Source organism: Cynoglossus semilaevis, chromosome 10 (assembly GCF_000523025.1).
Source record: "Cynoglossus semilaevis isolate Cse_v1.0 chromosome 10, Cse_v1.0, whole genome shotgun sequence".
Taxonomy (NCBI): domain Eukaryota; kingdom Metazoa; phylum Chordata; class Actinopteri; order Pleuronectiformes; family Cynoglossidae; genus Cynoglossus; species Cynoglossus semilaevis.
This window is the reverse complement of record NC_024316.1, coordinates 10020759-10041123: the sequence shown is the minus strand read 5'-3', so window position 1 is coordinate 10041123 and position 20365 is coordinate 10020759. Positions and strand designations below refer to the sequence as shown.

The window sequence follows — 20365 nt, the reverse complement described above, 5'->3', positions numbered from 1 at the left end:
TTGAGTTTGTGTGATAATGCCTTCCCTCACTTTGTCCTTCTTCAGTAAATCTGACAGGAGTCCAGGAAGAAACGTCCAAGAATGGCAGTTTGATCAGATAAACACATTAATTTAGAGCCTCTGGTATAGTTTTACTACTACAACAACAATACTGCGTACTAGTACTACTACAGCTACTACTTAAAATAATGTGTGCATCATACATATAGTACATTTTGTAAAAGAAGCTGGGCTTGTGTACAGACAAGAAGCAAAATAAACGTAGTTCATCTTCATGAACGAGCCCTGTGCCAGTGAAGTGAAACAATGTCAAAAACATCCTGGAAAAATGATTCATTGTTTCGCTGTCGCTTCTTTTGTTCAAGTACATTCATGTATTTTGGCCTTTTCTTCAGTTTCTAATCTGTTTTGATACGGTGAGACGTGACTTCCTACCAAGCCTCCTCCATTGTTTTTGTGCATTTTCAGAGGAATGGAGTTAAAACAAACTGTTCCTATGTAGAAGGTCAAACAACATTGTTTTGAATGTAAGAAAATAGGACTAAAGGTGAGAGCAGAAGGACAATCTGGTATTCCTGTTTCTGCGGACGCCCTGTAAACACCTCTGTGTTGCTCTGTAATGACGGTGGAAAGTCTTCACTCTGACTCAGTGGACTCAGTTGCAGTGATCCGTCCTCTTGATATCAGTCTCTGGTGTTTATTTATCCCTTTTTACATTTGAAGGCTGAAGGACTCCTTGATTATTTAGACTAGACACAGGAGTATTTCCTGGGCCAACAGGAGTGAAATCTCTAATGCAGGCGTACAGGCAGGCAGCTTACTTAATGCTTGACCCCTGACCTCTCTTGGGTAATAACACCTTCCTATCTATCCTCACACACGTAGCAGCAGAGAACAATCACTTATTCCTATTCCTGCAGGGGTTTTACTGAGCAGAGTCACGTGAAACTTTTGATGGTATTTTACTGTATTTAAATTTAGGGCCAGTAAAAGAGCTGGTTGCCAAAACATTTTTAAAAAGATGCCATAAACATAATTTATAAACAAACCTTGAAAATATTTTAAGCTAATAACTTATTAAAACTACTATACTACTATACATAATATATGTATATATTCACTGAATGTTGATGGAGTTGCAGCAATGCTGTATTTACAGTAAGTACAAAAAAAAAAAACAATATTGAAAAATGCCTAAACAACAGTTCTTTGATTTAATCAAGTTTTTAAAAAGTTGCACTACCTTTTTTGGAAATGGAGCTAACAAATAAATTTCCCATGTCCTAGTGTGTGCTTTTGAAAAAAGCTTTCTCCTCCCCTAGAACTAGAGGAAAAATTAGTACTTGGCACTTCCAGAGAGGTCTAGATTGCCCCCTTTGTACGACGTTGAAGACATTTTCCTTTTTTTTCTTCCACTTTTTGACACATTCACTCTCTCAGCTGTTCAACCCATTTGTCATGCTCATTTCTCACAATTGATATAATGTCCCACAAAGTCATGAAAAGCAGCAACTGCAAGCTGAGAACTGCTTGCTAAAATAAAGGGCTCTCAGAATAGATAAATAAAATCTCTGTTATCCAGCTGCCCTCCCTAAATCACTCCCAACCCCTTCAACAAGTGGTCACAAGCCACGGCAAAGCAGACTCTTTCAATAGCACATGACAACCACAAAAGAGGATTCTTTTAGTTTCCAAAACTGATTGCTCAAGTTTTGCAAGTAAAAACTGAGCCGAATCTGTATCTTTGAACATAATTACAGCATGTCCTAGTATCATCCTTCCTGTTTGTAAAGTAACCACTTACTGCCATGCATACATTCCTGAGAATAAAAAAAAAGAAAAGGGGGAAGTGGGAGGTTTTGTCAGGATTATTTTAAGTCAATTCTTCAGGCCTTCATTTTTTTCCTTTTTTTTTTAAGAGAGGAAACTGTCACAAGCACCAAGTCACAGTTTGCCCATATTTCACATTTCCATCACAGTATGGGGGTTAACATGTGGAAGTGAGATTTCATCCAGCCTAGAGGTTAGACGCCATAAAATTTTGCTTGTTTTCTTTTTCATGTTTTGTTGAGTGCAACTGAATCCCACAACCACAGTGCCTGCCAAAGTGATTAAGTTTTTACTGCGCTGGCACCACTGCCTCCTCTTCTGCAGCACAGTCCCAAACACTTCATCTCTGAAGGCCTGAGCGCAGGCTTGCAGCCACAGTGCACGAGCAAGCATAAGTTGCCAGAGTTACCTAACATGTGCTGCTGCAAGCCTGCCAGATTTTAAACCAGCTGATAATATTAGAGCATTTTAGCTTTTGGTATTGGATCAAATCAGCCCAGGACACCCACAGTAGACAATAATGAGAGTTGTGAGCATCCAAACTTCTTTCATGTATGATAAGAGTTATGAGGCAAATGGAATGATTACATTATTAGTATTACTCTCTATCAGGCTTTTTGGATAACATTCTTATTGAGAGATCACAGTAGTCTTCTACAGTGACATTTGAACCAGGGCAGGGACTAGTTAATTTGAATGAACTAATTACAGAATAAATAACAGGTTTAAAAGGTAACACATTTTCATCGTACCATTTCTAGTTTCCAGTAACACTAATGCACACACTTGCTAGATAAAGGTAATGCACCTCAGTTGTTGTTTTTTTTTACCAGCCACTATCAAGATACACAGAATGCATTGAACCACATTAGTACACAAGAAGGTTTTGTGAATAGTGATGAGAGAAAAGAGCTTTGCTGAGCTTGAGGGCAAAAACGTTTGTTTTTTTTTAACTTCATGATGGCGACTTAGATAAAGGCATAGTTGTGTGAAAATTAAAACTAATCTGAACTCTAAAAAAACATCTAAGTAAAAGAAAATAAACCCATTTGCTCCCGTTGCTACCGTTGCTTTGTGACTGAGTGTACACAGAATATACAGGAGCCAGTGTTTCTGTTTACCGTATGTAGGTAAGATTGGAGTGGTCACACTCACCATGAGAGTAAATCTGCAGCCAGCCCAGGGATGATCTCAGAAATCCCTACAATCAGGCTGCAGATAAATGGTTTTTGTGCTGACTGCATTGTCTCCAGCCTCTATTCTGGTAATCTAATGTCTTCAACATGCTCCTGGTCACCTTGACTTTGGTTGCCATAGTGCTCAACACAAACACATCCCCACCCAGAAATACACCAAATAAGGCTTGGGGGAAAAATCTCATAATCAGAAGGCACAGAGGGAGAGGGAGATATAACCTTAAATATATTGTAAACAGGTCAGAGCTGCTCCAGTGTTTACATATCCAGTGCTTGCAAGAGGTTATTGGCGACACACACGCACACAGGCTGGCTAATTAGTATACAAAAATAATTGTACTAAGCTCAGCTATTGTTGACTCAAAGAAAATGATAATTGCACGGGCATCAACAAAATAAATTAAAGCTCTTTAGAAAGGAGAGGTCTTTTAGGACAAGGCTGTTTGTACTGAAAACGACCTCTAAACACCTTCCTCCAACACTGAGAATTCAGGCAACATGAAGGGAGCCGTCCTGTCTAGCTGTCGACCCCGGCAGATGTGAGTTCTGAAGAGTTCAAAAGAATACTGCACAGGGGCAACAACATTTGCATAATCCTCCAGATATATTCCCGTGCAACCTAATCAAATTATTCACAAGTCTAGACCCTAACTACGGAGACTTTGGGATACGCAGTCGTTCCATTTATGTCGGCCGTGATTGTACTAACTCATTTCAGACAATCTTTTGCTCCCTTGTCCATTTTTCTTTGCAGTCTTATTGTCCTGAGATTTAATTTTCATTTAAGGAACCACTTGAAATCCTAGAAAAAGAACTTTAGCTCTGAAAGTACACAGTCTGTACACAATGGGACTTGATCTTCAAGTAATACTTTTTAGCAGCTGTTTGTAGTAGTCATTAGCAGAGTAGGAGCTGGAGTTGGAGCTTTTGAGAATAACTTTATTAAACAAACTGTAGATGACACGGGGGATTTCAATAATCATGGGGTTAAGATCCCTCCAGGCCTAATCCGAAAAGAAGATAAACAAAACTGCTGATTCAAACAGAAGCATGACGTAATTTTCAAGCTGTAAAAGATGGCACAGTTTTATCCCCTGAAATCAAAACGAAACACTGCAATTAGGAAAGAAGGACTAGAACTTAGAGTTCTTATAGCCTTTGCACCAAAACTCTGACTCCTGACCTTCTGGGTGGAAGGCAAATGCCTACCCACTGTACCACAGTTACATATTTTTTTCCATATTCAATATTCAATATTCAATATTTTTAAAACAATAGGCTTCAGTTAAATCATACCTAACTGCAGAAGTGTGATCCATTGTCTTATTTTATTTCTGCTTCTGTAAAGAAACGTAATCACTTCAGTATTTTCAAACACTTGATTTTGCTCGTTTCTCTACGTCTAACTTTGAGTCAGCCTGTTGTATGTAGCTTAGTTTTCACACCGCAGCCATGAGGAAGCGGGGGGAGAGGTGGGGGTAAGGAAGGTGGGGGGGTAAAGGGTTAATGGATTAGCCCATGTTTATGTCCCATATGCGGTCAATTTTCAATGACTTCTTTTCCCACATTGAAATAAACTATTTTATGTCTCCAAATATGCAGATCATTTTGCTTAATGAAAGATGCTTGACGTCTCAGATCCAATTAATATGCAAATGCAAGTGAGGATTTATTTGTGACATTCTGTATGGGTGAGAGAAAACAAAAAGGCTTCTTAACAGTAACACTAATTGCTGTGACTGATTGTCACATATCATCATTCACTCTGAGTCGTCTAAATCCCAAATTTAGATAAAAAACATCTCATAAGCAAATGTGAGATGTGTTTATTTTTGTTTATTTTTCTCCATAGTGTAATAGCTCAGTATTTTTTTTTTTTTTGGCAGGCCTTACTGCTGTCATTTGTTTATTTGAGTGAATAAATGAAATCAACACAAATAAATGTTTTCGCAGCAGTTCCATCTAAACCCAAAGCAATTCTTAATATTGTATTTAAGAATTCTGAACGTGCACATTATGTTTACATGCTCTACTGTGTTGTTGGTACACTTTATGTGCCGCACATCGGCTAATAAAATGTGTAAAAGACTCCAACTTCATATAGTTCTCTGCTGTGATTAGTCATTACAGCTTTTTGAAATAACACCGTGAAAAGATTGTAGTAGCACTGTTGTAATGTCGGCATTATGTGTCACATATACAGATTTTATGGCTTTCACGCGTCCACTCTGTGTACTAACGCTCAGGGGAAAAAAGCCGGACTAATGCAGTCCATGTTTGACGTGAAAAACCTTCAATCAGTGATGCATTTATCACAGTAAAATAAAATCAATAATGCAACTCTACTATTAAAATCCTTTAATGGATGAAGCTATATACTGTACTTAGCTGTTTGCATTACCCCACAGCTTTAATGTGCTAGGCACTATCCAGAATGGACTGTACATTTCAGGAATCATAAAGCATGACTGACATGTATGTGATATGTTACCCCAGTGTAGTGTTTCTCAAAGTGTGGTGCGGGACCCCAAGGGTCACAAAGCAAATGCAGATAGAGCACAGTAAAGCCATTTTATACAGGGCTAAACTAAAGGGTGATTTAGTAAAGCCCAATTGAGAAACACTTCCCAGTCCATAAAAACAACAATCAGCCTGTTTAGATTAAAAGCAGGACCAAATGTCCTTTAATAACAACCAAAAAGAGATGTTGACTAGGAGTCGGATGGGTGAAATAAAAAAGATCCACCGACATTGGCTTTAATGCTTTTAATCTCCGTGTGATATCTTTATGGCTTCAAACCAGGCTTTGTGAAGCAGACAAACCTCCCTGCTTGTTGAAACATTAGTTCAGAGAAGAATATTTGAGTCCAGATTTGGAAGTTTCTGAGAACGCATTTGGCACTAGATGTGAAGTCTGTCAAGGTCCTGATAAGGACGGAAAATTAATGTGGTAATTTCACGTGATATAGATTCAGTTTTAAAAAAACAACCTTTCATCTTGTGTATTTACACCCTATGGGGGAAATTGGCTCAGTTCAGCCGTTTTTTCTTCTTGAACTATAAAACTGTAAGGACTATAATAGCTTTCAGCAATGCTGCCTCACAAGGTAAACTTACACAGGACCTAGAGGATATTTGCAATACTCTAATATTTTACTATTTAATTTAAAATTACAGTTTTTGTTCTCATGATGGGGAAAACCTGGACCCAAATTATGTTTTTTTATATATTAAACAGACCCTCCCTTTTTATAAGAATTTTATGTATTTACCTAGAACTAAAATGTGACAAATATTAATTCAGCAACTGGAAAGGTAGAAGAAAAGCAAGTACAGTTTGCCAATTTTCAGTTGATAATGTTGAGCTACCGTGTGATGAGATTATAGTATATACACAGAATCCAGCTGGATTTTACCTTTGACTCACATGCTAGACCATGAAAACATCTTTCAGCATCACATTTCCCCGGTTATTAACAGAGTCTGTTCTTCAATCAAAATAATTTATTTCTCTTGTTTAATCCACAATCATCCTAAATATCTTTGCAATGGCCATCTCATAAATTTGGTGACAGGTTTGAGGTGAATTTCAGATATCGCGTATCAGGGTTTGAGTTTCTGGTGCTGCTTCTGAATCAAGACCAGTAAAAATAGGTACTCACGACTACATGTCAGCAAAAAGACTGTACCGCACACATGCACCAGCAGACAGACCAAACATATTTATAACCAGGGGTTGACAAAGTCTTGAGTAAACGTATTGCTTGTGTCTGAATCTGTCAGTGTTTGTGTGTGTACTTGACGTCTGTTTGCATGCCGACCTAGCTTCAGATTGCTGTTTGAGGATGTAATTGCTCTGCTCCTCTTCTCCTCGGAGTGGCCCAGGATGGATCTGCCCAGGCTGTTTAGCAGTCAATGGCCGGTGCAGATTGTAAACAGATCTCCCATGAATTGCGGGTTTAGCGGTTTTGTGGGTCTCCAAACAAGGCTCTCCCGATAACGCCATTCTCTCGCTGACAAAATCAGCCACTTTGCTGTGAGGGTGTGATTTGAGAGGTGCCAGTCAACGTGATTGACAGTTTTAATCCCCCACAGGAGTAAATAGGAGGGGAAAACAAACCGCGGCCTTATAGGAAACATGTCGCTGTTTAAATGCAACTTTGGGGAAATATTTAACCTATCTAACTGAACAGTTACGAACAGAGGAGGTCATTAAGAAAAAAAATCTGCATAATTGACCAAATTAAAAGTGACAGACACAAACACGCGTATAAAGACGACAATGTTGAGAAGTGTTGTTGTCGTTCACAATAGGAATAAGGGAAACTGAAGTGGAAAAGTGAGAAGAAATAGTTTAACAGTTTTGAACTTTTCTCCTTCTATTCGTCTTATTTACCGGCTGAGCTCTTCTTTATTATATGTGTGATCGTCAAGATTAGAACCCAAGACCGGTTCAAAGAAGTGACATACTGTACGTAACATACTTATAAATGTAACACGACGCCTCTCTGGACGGTAGTAAAAAATAAGTCATCAAGAATTTAACACATATTAATTTTCAAACAACCAGTGGAAAGTAGATAATCATGGGAATGTTGACAGTAACTATCTGAAAGCTGACAGCGCGGCACTCAACAGTAACAGTGTAGAGGAGAGCCATATAGAGGAATGTTAACACCCAGGTCGTCCTAGGTCGATATGAGCTGGCAAGTACACCCCATCCCAACCCCCACACCCACCCACCCATAATTTATAATTACACATACGAGTGTAAAATAATCCAGATTTAGCCTGAAGACAGCTGAGTTTCAATGGTCCACGAGAGTTGCTAATTACCTGTCCACAAACTCGTTATGTTAAACAGTGCAGGTCGTTGACCTCCTGACCTTGTTTTAGGATGGCAGGGTGTAGACTTTCCAATATAAATAGGGGCAAAGGTGTGGTAGAAAACTGTGATATTTTTAACAAATGGTATCCTACAAACTGCACAATTATATACACAACAATAATAATAAAAAAAAAACTATAAAAGTCTTGGTAGGTTGACGTGGAGCTAAGCAAGTCCAGCTCAGGTCTGATTCAATGTAGACTTTCAGGAGTAACATAACTCTTTGTTGCACTATCAACTGGGAAACACTGTTAACATCACTATTGTTCGGTTGTGCCTTAATAATTGTATATGCGTATCAGCAATTTTAATGTTTTTAGAAGATACACAGCTGTGTAGCAATGGGATTATTATTACAGTTGCACTGACTAAAGGGCTACTAATGGTAGAAAAAAGTCAAATCAATCCAAGCCTTTGCTAAAAGCCCAAAGATTCCAGTCAAAAACTGTATCCTGTTTCTGCTACGTAATAATACATGCAATGTTACATGTAATTTAACACATTCTGTACATTCACACAATTGCAGTGATCAGCCAGAACACAGCTGGAACAGCCGCACAAGCTCTGTAATTTCTTTTTCTTACAAATGATGTGAAAATGGCCCATTATGGTGAGGAACAAAGAGGATGGTCCCCCCCCTCCCGTTAGAGCTAAGCCCTCACTGATGTCCCAGTGACTTGGCCAGCCACTCTCCCAAGGCCTACTCCTTGATTAAACGCATAATCCACTACTCCCCATCCCCAGTGATTTAGTGTGCCTTTAAATCAGCTTGCGCACACATAAAAACCTCAAATAAAAATCACCAAGAAAAACCATTGCACTCTAACTGTTCTATTAAAATGATACCCAGCCCAGCCTTTCTTCTCTGCAATACCGTTTATTCCACATGAATGCATATCTTCATTTTTTTCATAGGTATGCGTATAAAATATTTAAAGTTTAAAATGTCACAGTTGAAACATCAAATGCAGGAGTCTCTCATTAATCAGCCAGGATGGAGGTTCTCTTTTGAGGTTATAACCCTTTGAAAGAGCAAAAATTACATTTTTGACCTTGAAGATGAGACAAACTCATAAACATAAAATAATTTGCAGTTTAAAGAGGAAAGAGATATTGGTTCCCTCAGCCAGCAGAGCCCTGGGTAAGTCCGAGGGAGAGACCAGACAAGTCTCATTTTCATATTTACCTCCAAGCTTTTGAGGTTAATTTGAAATCACATCAGGGGGGGAAAAGAAACAAAACTCAGAGAAAACATCAAAAGGGGCAACTGTCAAACTTTCAAATCCACGTGGGCCTGGCTATCACCAAGGTGAGAAACGCAGACGTTTTTCTTGTACTTTTATTAAATGGTGCATGACATTTTCATTACTCAAGGAAATTAAATTGACTAATTTTCTTACAAGCTCTGAAAGAATTCTATTTTAGGGGGATGCGCGGAGGAAAGCAATTGTTTCAACACCTACACAAAAGAACTGCAGGCATGTATGTGCTCTCAGAGGAAAAGTGTTTTCTAAGCCTTATGGCAAATTTGTTCATTAATGAGAGAATTTAGAGTTCAGGCTTTCTCTGATTTAGGATTTAGGACAAAAAAAAAAAATCAATTTTGGTTTATTACAACAAAACAAACAAACAAATGCACTCATGGCATTTGCAATAAAAACAGCTTTGATAAATACATGGCAAGGCAAATTTAAAATGTGCACAAGCAATATCTAATAATTATTCAAAAAAATAATAAAACATTTTTTGATGCTGTTTGTAGGTTTACATAGAACAGATGTATAGGTACATTTATTATCCCTAATTTATCCATTTATTTTACAAAATACCCAATATTTATTCTTTTAAATACGTTTATTGCGATTTCAAATAAAACCAAACCAGACGTTTAAATAGCTTTGGTGTCTGAAGCCGACTATACACTGTTTATTGTGCGACAAGAGCTGTGAGGTAACAGATTTGTTTTAAGAAAAACATGTGAATTACCACTAGATGTTGCTAAATCGAGAACAGTGTCCCCTTTAATTTTAATTTTATTACTCTAAGTGAACACACTCTCCAATTGTAAAAGAGAAAATGAAAAACCTACACCGCTGATTTGTTCTGTTACAATACAAACAATGGACAAACCTGCAGGAAAATGGAAATCTAGCTGATCAGTTGGAGTGAATTTTGTTTGCTGTAACGCAGGGGATTGTGTTTTCAATTGAAATGTGCTAAATGTGTAAAAGCTCTGCTCACTTTCTGTTTTAATTTTTATTCATTTTAATTCTTAGTGTTTTTCATAGTATATTGTTTAATGTGACGCCGTAAGTTAAAAAACGCATTGTTTGAACGTTGTGCTGCTTACCTTGGGATTGAACTGACAAGAAAATAAAGAAAACAGAGAAGCCGTCTATAAACACCTTCCTGTAGTTTACCCACACACTGCATACCACCCCATCACACACAGGGCTGTGCTGCCTACTGTATGTAACATGGCCATATAGTTGATTGGGTAGTTATTGAAACCTAACCTAAAGAATCATCGTTATCAATTTGTAGAAAATGCTATCAGATCGACTACATATTAAACCCTATTTAAATGTGAAGGGTTTCAGAGTTCAGCTTCTGTACGGAGACAGACGGGGCTAAGAAATATATGAAGTCAGCCCGGACCTCAACGTTGCCCCACCTCTGGAGATGAAAAGGCTGATTACCTTCACCTCTCAGGGGTGTAAGCCTCATGGCTGACAACATCATTGGAAAATAGACTACTGAACTCCTTTGGGCCCTATAACAGCTTACATTTAATGTGGTGGAGGGAGATTCACACTAAAGAGGAGGTGACACCGCAGCCATAGCCAAGTTGTTGAATACATTATGAAGGAAACCCCTTAGTTTACGTTGTTGGTAGTGACGCAGTAAATGAGATGAAATGAAGAGTTTGTTTGATTTAAAAAGTGCAGTCAGAATAATGTAGATTTCACTTACTGACTGTGACGTGTGTTCAGTGTTCACTGGTGCCTCTGCTTCTGCTCTTCCTACAGAAAATAATAAATCACAAGCTGAAAGATGGAATGCAAACAAATTGATTCTATACAAATAATCCAAACCAGATTTTTTATTTTTTCAAGTCATCCTTAGACATATATCAGTGACACATTTCGAAACCAGTGGATTAAAAAAATGTCAATTCTAAATGCTAAGCCACTAATCCTTTGATGAAAAAGCTGGGACCCTCTGCATGACCTCTGTGTTCATCAACAGCAACCACAATTTAGTGGCTGCCTGAACTCTCTTTCAAAGGTTAAAGAATTAACTTAAAATTACTTACAATGCCATTAAAATGCTGAGCTCTTTTGTTGTGGCAGTAAATTAATTTAAAACCTCAGCAATTTGAAAAATTCAGAGACATGTCAGGGCGGGAAAAAAAAGAATGGCAGAAGTGAGGCTTTCTCAATGCTTTTGGCTTGGCAAATGTTTGTCTTGAACCGTGAAAAAAAGAAATTGTGCTTAACGAGAAACACATGGGTTTTCACTGCAGAGGAAGCCTTTATAAGAGGATCCTGGCTGTGTAATAAACGGAGACAGGAAAAGGGCACGTGTGGCGGTTTGGGAGGATGAAGAGTTTGTAACTGAGATGGAGCCAAAGTCCTTTTTTTATAAAGTTGTAGTGGAGACAAATTCAATCTTTACTCATCCGGGAAATGAAAAGTGCTGTAGCAACAGAAGTTTTTTTTCAGTCAGGTTTTTCAATGTGGTATGTTTTCTTTGGCATTAATGCCTGTAATTATCACCATTACCCCGTGTAATTGTTCGTAATTGTGTTTTTTTGATCTTTTTGTGCCCTGCGTCGGGAAACAGATTTTACATACAGTGGTGTACACTGGTCCCATGGCGACCTTGTTAGTTAAGGTTTGAATCAGTCAGTAAATGGAGGCTCAGTTCTAGTGTAAATGATGTAAACTTTGACTGACATTCTCACTAATGATGGAACTCAATGCAGTAGAACGGTGGTTATCATACCTTTTTTACACCCTTCCTTTGTAGGAGGGGGTGGAGGAAGGTAAACTTGTCCACTTGTCCTATCTAATGTGCCTCAGTGATTGAAAAACAAACCTCTATTTATGAAAAATGTGTACACAAACATCCAAATTGCTATATTTTTTAAATCAGCCTCCCATGCCAAGAAATGTCATCAAATGTTTGTGTGCGCTGCCTTTGCTCAAATGCATCCTCTGCCTCTTCTTCTGACTACTGAATGACTTTATGTACATTACCACCACCTACTGGACTGGAATGTGTGCATCAGGGTTACTAGAGAATTAAGAAAGATTCATGTAAATTTGTTAAAAATAAACATTTGTTAAAAATATGTACATACAGTATTCTTCAAATAATACTGGATGTAGAAAGTGTGATGAACAACAGTATACGATGGAACCACTTACTGGGGTCATTGTTGGCCTTTTAGTGCACTTGTGTTGATTTTATATGTGCATCTGCACTAGCATGCATACGTCTGTGCTCTAATCACAACAAAAATCTTTTACAGATTGCCCATAATTAGAAAAGCTCCACTCCAAACCAGCTCCATGTTAAGAGCATGATTGCAGCCAAATTGAGCAGTAATTTGTACGATGTGGATGTGGGTGCAGTGTGACGGGAGAACCATGATGGTTTAATGCCATTTTTATCAGGCCTGGCTGGCCTGCCCTACTCAAACAAAGCCTGTGGTGCTGTAGCTCAGACTGGGGGAAGAGAGTCTGTATTGCATCACGTTAAAACAGACATCAAGCTCATTAAAAAAAAAGGAGGGAAAAGAAAGAACTAGTAAACAGGTTTTCTGTCCTCAATAACCCCACGAGACCCATCATGGATGCTAATGGAATCACTTGCCCTACTATTATACGAAAACCTAAACATCACCTGGCTGCCTGTGTGTGTGTGTGTGTCTGCAAGTGTGTGTGTGTGCGTGAGTGCGTGCGTTTGCGTGTCTGTGTGATGAACAGATGCACTCATTATTATTCCACAAAGCCTATCAAGGCCAAGCTACTGAGAGGTCCAATAAAAACTGAACTGGAGACACAGCATTTATTCTCCACTGTGATATTTGTATTTAGCAATCTAGTCTTTGTTTTTCATGCTGGAAAAGAACTCTGCAACTTAATTATGACCTCTGCAACAGTCACATTCTCTTTTTCACAGTGGCGTGTAAGTAGGAACAGTTTCCTTTTCCAAAAGTATGTTCATATTAGGGCTGCATCTGATTATCCTTAAAGGCTATTAATCCAGCAAACACTTTTTTTTCTCAATTTATTGACAAGGCATTTCATTCAATAGATACAGAAAGTGGTGGGAAATAAAATCTAAAAATTACATTGTTTTTAAATAATATGTCCTCAAACCTGAAATGTTTTCAGTTGTAAAAGATTTTTAAAAAATCCATGGTACCATATATTTTTTACTCTGAACTTTAAAGATCAGATTTTGGATAATTAATGTCAATAATAATTTACTGTAAGTTTTCTTAGACTTTCACTTCTGTAGGTCCACTGACAAAATGCTCCTTTTACACTCAATTAGTAGAATAAGGAAATAGACAAGTACAAATACGAAGTGTTGTATGTACTCTGTGCTGTCACCCTATTTGTTCAAAACAATGCAGAAAAAATGTTGTCCTGAAGAGACTCCAGTGGAAAATTACAGTACAAAGGTGTTTCAGAGTGGGTTGGCAGGTGTGTACAATTGTGTAAACAGATTTTATCACAGCATTAGCACCAGAGAAGCACAGAGTGAAGTATCTGTGTTAGTGTACACAGTACTTGAAGTACTTCAGAGACTGATGTGGTGTGACCTGAGAACACAGACTGGTATTTTGTTTACGTCTCAGCATTTTGTCTAATTTTAAATGTCAAGAAATATCTTTCTAAATAATTGCTAAACATTCCAGGAATCCCTGGAATACTTTTAAAAAAGAAAATATATTTTCGGCAACTAATCCAGTGCTTATAGTAGGAATAAATACCTGGGGTTGTTTGCTATTAAATTGTACTGACTCTGTTCCCTTTAAAACACATTGCAGACAATTCTTTTAAACTTTGTTGCGTTTCCAGATAGAGGGACCAAATGAAAACCAAAAAAGGAAACCATTTCCTAACTTCAGTTCAATGAAATTAGTTCAAAGAAGTGACAGCGTAATAACCAAAAAGGGTGATATTGCTCATTTAACTTCAAGTTAATTAAAAATGAACCTTGTTTATGATACAAGGGTTTTAATAAATGTCAGTGAAAAAATAGTTACTTGGCTGACTGTAGCATGGTCAGCTCACGTATTGCTGCTTTTATAGCCAGTCATTTTGTGCATTCGTTCTGCATGCAAGAACAGGAGAGGAACCTCACACTCAGGAAGCTAAAGCTAACATGTTGTTAGTACTTTACAGTGGTTATATTTTGAAGGCTGTTGAACTAATGAGAGAACATGACAGCGTGCCATTTGTGGGAAATGTTTTGAGAGTTGGATGTTGTGCTGAAGAGCACCTTACTTGTTGTCTACGCCGGTAATTGAGGAAAAAAGCAAGTCACACCCAAAAGTGGGAAAGTGGCCAAAATCACTGAAATCAACACGTCTTTAGTGATAATTGTGACCCGTTCTAATTAACAAGAGTAACAAGGACTCATGTCTGACTGAAGGAAAACTCTAATTCTTTTTCAGATGAGTTTTACCCTTCAGGTGTTTACAAAGAGCTGCAGTGGAGCGTCCATTCACATAAGTCCATCTTGACGTCTAATGACATCATTCCTTAATAAAGTTCCTTAGTATATTACCCTCCAACCAAATGACAGCATCAAATCTGCTCTCTTAAGAAAATTGATGAGATCCATTTCCAAAATGGTGCCCTTGACAGACATTGGAATGATGGCAAGCGTTAAGTTTTATGTGATGTAGTTGACTCTAACATAACCACACTACACGCGGCAATCGACTGGTGAGCTCATTCACCACAACGGTCTTGACATTATGTTATTTGTCTGTCAAAAAGGCAAAGTATAATTTTATATACATATATATACATATGAATATATTTCAATCACTAAAAGTAGGTTATTCCTCCCTAAGGATACAAATTATTATACAAAATAATAATTATGTCTAACAACAATTTCTAAGGATAAAATGAATTTCCTGATTGTCTTTTCTTTGTGACCCATGTTTGCACTCAGTAGGAGGTGGAGGCTCCAAACAGTTAGTAAACAAAAAACATTTTTAAAAAGTACTAAAGATACTCCAATCCCAGCAGAGCTTAAAGCTTTACTGCAGCCCTCTTATCTTCCATTACTGACGAGTGCAGCAAACATATTCTGCATCTCTGTTCTGATCCCAGTCCAACTCTATTAGACACTTGTTTTTCAGAGGATGCATCAACTTCATTTCATTCAGCAACGCTTGGATGTGAACAGAAAAAAAAGAGAGAGTGAGAAAAAAACTGTCTCAAAAATTAAGTTCCTTAAGACCATCTTTACCCTCTTCTGTTCCTAATAAGAGATCTGTTTCTTTTTGTTGTTTTTTCCCTCATAAAGCTGTGCCATGTATAAACGCCTGGAATGAAAGCCAGCACAATAGCATTACGGAACAAAGGCAGGAAGGAGATTGAGGGGAAAAACAGGGGTGAAATGGCATCATCTCCAAACTTAATGAAACAACATCCTTTCATTTTTTCTCAGTAATTATAATAAAAATGGAAAAACATAATAAACGTCTCCCAGCCCCCACCTGCTAACAGTAATTATAATAGACTCAACAATAAATGGTAAAGCAGCACAGAGCTGCATCTTGGGAATTCTCAGGGGTCTGTGGATTAGCTTGAAAAGCCTGAATGATTAAAATACACTAATTAAAATTTTGTGTTCCTTAGTAACTCGTCTTCCAAGGCCCCTTGTGCTGGTAAAATGGGAATAAAAGCGACAAAAGCAAATACTCTTTTGGACCTGAATAAATAAACAAGTCTAATCAACTTAGTGCTTTAAGAGAATGAGTTACAAAAAAACTTTCTTGATGACCTTTTCCTGGCACTCACTGAACTCATCATTCGTCAGAGCAATTACAGAGAGATCTTGACTTGTTTTTTCTAATCAAGTCAAACTCAGTAGAGACAGAAGAAAGGTTTGATGTTCTGTTATGCAGCTTTTGATGAGGCAGTTTAGCATATTTTTGATTAAACTGTGGTTTAGACAGTTAAACATCAGTGGACAGATGACTTTGGTTGCAGTTTTTAAAGCCAGTAAAGTTTGGGATTTTTTTTTTGTACTACCAATAAAAAAAAAACAACTGTCTTTACAAATGCAGTATACGGCAAACATCACTATAAACACATGTGAGGTTTTAGGAGCTCTGACATAACGGCAGGTATTTACCATAGGTGTGATGAATAAGACAAGTGTACGCTTGTTTCCACTCTGAGGTGGGGGTTAAATCTATGGTTAAGAGATCAGACAGGGAGGATCAAAGCACCGGAGGTCTGGAACTCATGCCTACCTTTTCATTAAATAATGTTTGAAAAAAGAGACAAAAACAATATCAGCCAGATACGTTTTATAAAAGTAAATGCGTGGGGAGAAACAGGCCCATGCTGAGGGTTTTTTTTTCTCACAGTTCCCGTTCAGAAACAGCACATACTGACTACTTTAATATTATACCCTCTCTGTAAATAATGTCAAACTGTTGTTTAGTGTCAACAAAGACAATATTGTGATATCAAAGGGTGCGGGGCTGCTCAGTAGGGGGCGTCGACCTCACTTTATTTCAGTATCACAGGGATAGTTGAATAAAAGCAGTGGTCAGAACCAGTCCTAGCCTTCAGTGTAGCTCCAGTAGCAGACCGTAAACCCCCTGCTATTATGGAAGTCACCCCGTATGTACAGTATATAAAGAGTTCATCATCTTAAATACTGGGTTAAAAAACAATAATCTTTGGACAGTTGCTTCTTGTTCAATTAGTATTTCATTAAAAAAAAACTCATAGCATATTCTATATGCTTAAGTCTTTGTGAAGAAAGAATTATCAAAAAAATGTTGGGAATCAAGTTAGACATAGCCACCCTGGTCACTGCTGTCTGCCAGGTGGTAAAATTAGTTTTAATTTTAAAACTACTAGCTTTTCGGTTATCCAGGTTTTAGTAGCCATCAACCTGATGTTAGCATGGAAGACTAGCTACAAAGACATGGACTGAAGTTGGAGGAACTGAATGGGCCACGCAGGTTGGCACGTTTAGCATCCAGTGGGCATACTGGGTGCCAGCCATGGCAATGACAGCACACATGTGGGCCTTTCTGCTGCTGAAGTGCAAATTAGATACAGTTGATTAAAATGTCATTTCACAGTCACTATTGGGGGAATAATAGGAGCACAGGCTCTGAAGATTGGCTCTGGTGTGTGTGAGTGTGTTTGTACTGTATGTATGAGTGAGAATGACAGAGAGCACGAGGCAAAGAATAATGCAGAAGGAAGAAAGAGTGAGTTCGCCTTAATTTGATCCATGAACACATTTTTCACTTATATAGATTCACTTTGACAAAAATGCCCTTTCCCAAAGGACAAGTCTTAGACACGTCATCGACAAAAGCCGAGAACTTTACAGCAGTGGAGCAGTCGGCAGTGCTGCACCATGCCTCGTATAAACATGGATTATCACCTCTGCTTTCTTTTGTTCCAGTCCAAGCGAGTAAAAGGAAATCCAAGTTGTTTGTTTACCAAAAGACGTGTAAATATGACTTGGGGTTTTAGGAACTTCTGCCATGCTGTAATAAAACAAAAGACAAAAAGACTTCAGAGTTTCCCTGGTAACCCTAATTGCATCACAACACCGCACACAGGAGCCAAAGTAACTGAATTTTGATGAAAAGGCAGTGATAATTTACGGCATTGAGAAATTAGTTGCCGTGGCGACGCGTTAATTACATCTCAAATTAACAATGCAAGTGTAGTGAAATTAAATATAAATCATATTTTCTGCATAAATTACAGGGGTTGATTAGTGCGGGCGCCAGGAGAGAGAGGTTGAGATTCCAAGGGCCTGTCACACCCCCACCCTCACTTCTTCCCTCTCTCTGTCTTCCCTCTCTCTGTATCTCTCTCTCTCTCTCTCTCTCTCTCTCTCTCTCTCTCTCTCTCTCTCTCTCTCTCTCTTTCTCTCTCATTCTTTCCCCCCTCTCTTTCTCCCTCTCCTAATGTCGCTGTTTTCTCATTTTGAATGGTTCTTTAAAGACAGGGACTGGATTTCACCATAGGAAGTAGCACAACCTGAACATGTTACTGTCTTACTCTGACTAAAAGTGTATCTTTGCACACATTTCTCTGTTTTTTAACAGATAAATATCTACATATGAACAAAGTTAAAGGGCGTCTGGAGCGCTGTCCTGGAGCCGTACACCACCAAAACAATGTGACTCTAATAATAACCAAGCCTCGATTTGTTAATAAGATAATATTCTGAGAGCATTGCTTACAGTAGCACGTCTGTTCAAAGGATCAAGTAAGCAAAACTAAGCCTTAAGAAAAACAGGTAGGAAATCCATCCATAGTAAAGAACCTTAGATCCCTGTGACTGCTAACAAATTGACTGATAAACATTAATTTTGTATCAATATGTGGATCGTTTCTCAGGAAATATTTGTAAGATTTTTTTTTTAGCACAGAATTTGTTTTAGCACAAACAGAGAAATTAGCAAAACATCAGAGTCCAATCATGAGATACCACATGTCATGAACCTGTCACTGCAAGTTTTCAAAAGCCTTTAGTTAGTTTTCCTACATCTGCGGTGTGTGTACATGCCAAATGAAATTGCGTGTGTGATGGACTACAAGTCTCTGAGTGTTGCACTGTTATCCAATCTTTGGGTTGGTCCAAGACAGGCAGGAGAATGGAGAGAAATAAGGCAGCACAGAGAGGGAAAGTGAATTTCTCCTCCCCACGATTCCTCATGTGGCCCAACTTCCCTTTAAGCATCACAAACAAGCCTCAGGAGTAATGTCATGGAAGGAGGGGAAGAGTGGAGGAAGGTGTGGGGGCGGGGGGATTAAGCTGAGAGAGAAAGCTGAGCACAAACACTACAGCAACAGGAACTAACTTGAGCAGTCTAAATTATTCATACAGCAGATGGATACATTTCCCTAGGATTTTACACTAAAACACACCTATTCAGCTTCTCCCTGCCTTAATATGTCTCCTCAACGGACGGCAGCGGGAATCAAGATAACTATCACTTTATCTTAATCGTTTCATGTCTGATTCATATCAACTTTGAAGAGTGGGAGCCCCTTGACGCCATGATCTCACGTTTGTTCTATTCCATGAGCACAATGAAGGGAGACCATGTTCTCTTTCCTCTATCTTCAAAGACGTAGGCTTCGTTATGACCTTGTCTGAAGGATATTATACAAATCAAAGGGCCCTCTGAGACACATGTCACGGATATTACTGACTACACCTCACACACTTGATGTGAGCCTGTAGGCAGCCCAGAGGTGCTGCGACTGAAAGGAAAACCATTTACAGTTGTATTAGAAATATGAGTGGTATTTTGTAGTATTGCACTAATACTTGGCTTATTTATGTCCAAAACTAAAAAAAAATCCTTTTAAGTGTGCTGACTCTGAGAAGTCATGAAAATCCATTTGTTTTTATTATATCAGGCCATTTTTCATTTTTATATACTTCATATATTTGTCCCAGTGAGCCTTAATCCTGTTTTTAACCCAATGACATTTATTATTGGTGTATTATTTATTTTAGTGTGAGTGAGGACTTTGTGTTTTTATACGACAAAAGCTGAGTGCAAGGAAATTTTTGTCCATTATATTTCAACACACTATATTTCATCTTCATAAATCCCTTGTTTGTCCAAAATTGTATTATGATAATGATTTACTTACAGTACATAATAGATATGTGTCGATAGTTGTGGATTAAATATGGTTTTGGTCATTTAAAATGCTGCCCAAAGTTTTAAGACACCACATTCTGAACATAGTGAAGCTTATTGCACCCTGATTTTATGTATGAAATCAATCAGCAGCTACTTTTTTAAAAAATATTTTTGGTCCCTGAATGATTTAGCATTCACATGTAACACACTTATAAAAAATGTAAGTCTTTTGTTTACAATGTTTCTCCAAGACACAGCCATTAGGGGTGAAAAATTAATCATCAATAGCTGCCGTCTAATCCGCAGCCATAATAATTGCATGTGGCGTAGCACTCCCAACACCCCCGGTCAACAATTTTAACTTTAACACAAACCATCTTGCCTCATTTCACAGTAAGTAACTTCCTGGGCTGGAAAAAGAAAGGTTAAGATGACCTCAGTCCCTGGGGGGCGGGGGCTCCACTGCTGATCCATTTGTAAATGAAGATGACGACTTTTAAAAGGACAAGACATCATTAACAGAACAAGAAGCTTTACTTCTGC

At 38.2% G+C, this 20365-nt stretch overlaps 1 protein-coding gene across 4 annotated transcripts in view; it reads right to left on the bottom strand.

Annotated features, from left to right (window-relative positions):
- The window catches only part of casz1 (castor zinc finger 1), a 160933-nt gene that overhangs the window by 104358 nt on the left and 36210 nt on the right, over positions 1 to 20365 (bottom strand). For 3 of the 4 annotated variants that reach the window (XM_017035821.2, XM_025059741.1, XM_017035822.2), the window contains one exon: positions 10888 to 10937. The exons of the other annotated variant lie outside the window; for it this stretch is intronic. The gene's annotated coding sequence lies outside the window, so the exon portion shown is untranslated. The remainder of the gene's footprint in view (positions 1 to 10887; positions 10938 to 20365) is intronic. 4 annotated transcript variants of the gene reach the window in all.